Genomic DNA, 3,670 nt, shown 5'->3' with positions numbered 1-3,670 from the left:
CCGCCTTGGCCGTACAGCCCCCCCCCATCTTCAGGTGTCTTGCTTGGTCCTTTAACCAGATGGGGCCTCACCAGGATGGGGAATGAGACAATAAGGTCCATTTCATTCCTCCCCCTTAATCTACAAAACATCTTGTCATCATAGCAAAGGTCCCAGCCTTGTCTACCATCAAAGGGGAAACCTAGGCACTAGTGGTCACTTAGTCTTGCCCCCTGTAGCCTGAACACTTGGAATTTCAAAAGCAGCATGCTGGCATAAGTCCTGCAAGAAACCCACAGGGAACACGGGGTTTCACTGCTTTGCTTGTGTTGGTTGCTGCCACTGTCACTCCTTGTGCATTAGTGCTAATGGCACGCAGGGTACCAGCCGTCCAGGCTCTACCGACATCCCCTCATTCACCTCAGAGTCTTGCTTTGTTTGCCTTTCACGAGCGATGGGAGAGTTAACTTCAGCCAGTATTCAATTGAATAAAATTGGATATAGCAAGATAGAACGTTCTTCCTTGCCCTTTCCAGGAAGAATCAATCTAATTAACATGTTCATGCTCCCGGGACTTTTTTTTTTTTTTTTTAATCTTTCCTGTTTCAATTGAACTCATTAGTAACATAGACTTTTCTTTTAAGTTATTAGAGGTTGGAATGGTTTGCAAGGCCTGTTCAGGACAAGCCATTTTGTACAGTGATACTCCCAGCAATAAGTGCTCCTTTAGGAACAAGATTGAATTAATTGCTTTTCCTGCTTGGACATGCCCAATCCAGTCAGCCCCAAAGTCCTCTTTGGGCCAGCCAATTCTGGACCATAAGATTGCCCTTAGATCCAAGGGTACTGAGGGCTATTGCTTTCTAACCCTCTGCTCAGGCCTCCGAGGCCCCTGGGTCCCACGAAGCCAGGAAGGTTGACTTCCTTCCCAACCCACCAGCCCAGCAGGAGGACAAGGTGTATGGCGGAGGGTGGGAAGAGGCCAGGGCACTGGGAAGATGCCCGAAAGGCCTGTTTCCCTCTGAACATTATGCTGTGTGGGTCCTGCTGTCTGTCATGGCTCAGGTCTCTATTAATGGAAGATCAGCTTGTTCTCCTACAAGGCCACAGGAACAGGCCTTCTCCCCAGAATGTACCATCTCTCCAGCCAGGAAACCTAGACGGCCTCTGTATTAATCATGCCTTTTTATTTTCTGTAATTCTGGTACTTTGGCATCTTGGGGCCTTGCTGACACTGGGGAGACTGTCCTTCCCAGGGCTAGCCAATTCCTAGAGACAGTAGAGACTCACTTGGAAAGGCGCTTTTCACATGCAAACAAACCAATCCAGAGCCCACAACTTCCTCTAGGTTGAACGGATCTGGTCCTCTGCCCTAATCACCCTAAGGCCAGCTGCCAGACAACTCAGGACAGCCGCTATACCCCAGAGCCCACTGAAATTATCCAAACTAGCCAAGCCTAAGCCTGGTTACCCCACCTCACCTGTTCCTTCTCACAGAAACCACAACAGANACAGTAGAGACTCACTTGGAAAGGCGCTTTTCACATGCAAACAAACCAATCCAGAGCCCACAACTTCCTCTAGGTTGAATGGATCTGGTCCTCTGCCCTAATCACGCTAAGGCCAGCTGCCAGACAACTCAAGACAGCTGCTATACCCCAGAGCCCACTGAAATTATCCAAACTAGCCAAGCCTAAGCCTGGTTACCCCACCTCACCTGTTCCTTCTCACAGAAACCACAACAGAAGGTCTTGCCACAGTTCCCCAGGTTCCTTCTGCCTCCTGACTCAACCTGGTGCTCCAGGCTGTGTGGCTCTGCATGGCACAGTGTGCCCCCACTCTCGGCAACTGTGAGTCATCAAGCATCTTTTCAATGGCTGTTGTCTTCTGATCTGTTGACCTCACCATACTTGAATAATAGTAAAACCTGCATTTTAGAACAGCCTCATAGGCCCTCTCTTGTTAGACAAAATCCTCTAGACCCTGTCTAGAGCTTTGAAAATCAGTAGCTGCTGAGTTTTCCTGGGCCACAGTAGTGCTGGCTTCCACCCGGGCTGCTCTCCTGGAGCCAGCAGTTGGACCAGCAAATCATGTCCTTGTTTGCAAAGGATCCTCCCTGCCCTCTCACCTGGAGGGGAAAAACCAGGCTCTTCCTTTGTCCGTAGGCGATGAAGTTACCTGGGTTGAAGAGCGAGCGAGCTCAGCAAACTTGGGCCCAAAGCAGTTTCTGCTGCATAGAAATGGAAAGTCATGGCGGTTCTGGCTATGCAGCATAGCTCTTAATGCACCTTAATTATGGCCCTAGCAGATTAAATGATGACTCATTTCAGTGAATTGAGCCGCCTTCACCTGTTCTCAGCTTTGTGACATGTGGTGTGTCTGAGCCGAGTCACAGGAAGCTGGGATATTAAACTGATGCAGCTCACTGAGCAGTTTTCCCAGCCACAGGCCTGCACCGTAAGGGCGGAGGGGAGGCAGGAGCCCACCGCCTCAAAGCCTGGCTTTTAGTTACAGTTCTGCTTTATCCAGTCAAAACTCAGGAGAGACAGACCAAAAATCAAAACACAAGAAAAATACATTCTTTCTCTTCCTCCTTCCTTTGTGTTTCCTACTTTGTCTCTAGGCTCTGCTTTTTAGCAGTGTGGCTAAGAGTTCTGGGCTAAGCAACATAGTAGGGAACGTAGGTTCCTATTTGGAGTAACTTAGGAAGAGCAGGACCCCAAGCACGTCAGTGACAACATGAGGGTCTAGGAAACCTCTACTGTTTCCTTAGCACCTTTTAGAGAAAGTGGAATGAGGATCAGTGTCACAATCTGCAGCTTTCTAACCAGAACTTCCCACTGGGGGGCACCCTGACAAGCTATAGAAGGCACTGGNGCAGCTTTCTAACCAGAACTTCCCACTGGGGGGCACCCTGACAAGCTATAGAAGGCACTGGCCCATGCTCTTGCTCCAAGAGGAAAAAGCAAAGAGGGCCAGAGTGAGAACAAATAAATACCACCTGATTTTTACTGCAGGCCACACTGGGCAGTGCTTTCAGTCTAGCAAGTGTTAAAAAAAAATCCTTTCAAGGCCATCTCAATTTAGGATTTTCACACAGGACTATCCTTTCTACTGAGATTTCCTATTTTAATTCATTTCTTTCTTCTCTGCAAAAGAAAATATATCATTTGTTTTCCCTTCAGTTGCAACATTATTTTCTCTGGGAATACTGTTGTGCAAATGGAGCGTTAAAATGAATCGTTAATAAAAGGAGCTGGATCACATGGGGAAATGAACCAACACAGGACAGCGTCAAAGTCTTGGGAATGACTTTTCCACTGCAGGCTGTCCTCCCCTGCCTAATGAGCCAGGTGTTGATTGTCTTCTTCCTGGATTTCCTGTGGCCAATGCTTAATGGCAATTTGACTTCTCTATAACACCTGACACATGCCCCACCAATTGCTGGCAACAGCCTGTTATTTTGATCCAATGTTAAACTAAGAAATAAAACTGGAAAGTCAGTCTGCTCAATAAAGTCGTACAACAGATGCATCCCCCAAACAAACAGGAGTGGTTCTTGGATTATCTGACCACTGCTTGGTACACCTGAGATGGGGTGCTAATTCCTTATCTCCACATTCCTAGTTTAGACCTTGCATATGGAACAAACAGGAAAAAAAGACCTGTGGCTTAGTATTACGTGAGAATT

The sequence above is a fragment of the Galeopterus variegatus genome, unplaced genomic scaffold, assembly GCF_000696425.1.
Source record: "Galeopterus variegatus unplaced genomic scaffold, G_variegatus-3.0.2 Scaffold732, whole genome shotgun sequence".
In the NCBI taxonomy this organism is placed as follows: Eukaryota; Metazoa; Chordata; class Mammalia; order Dermoptera; family Cynocephalidae; genus Galeopterus; species Galeopterus variegatus.
The sequence above is the reverse complement of the archived record's forward strand: the minus strand, read 5'-3'. Positions refer to the sequence as shown.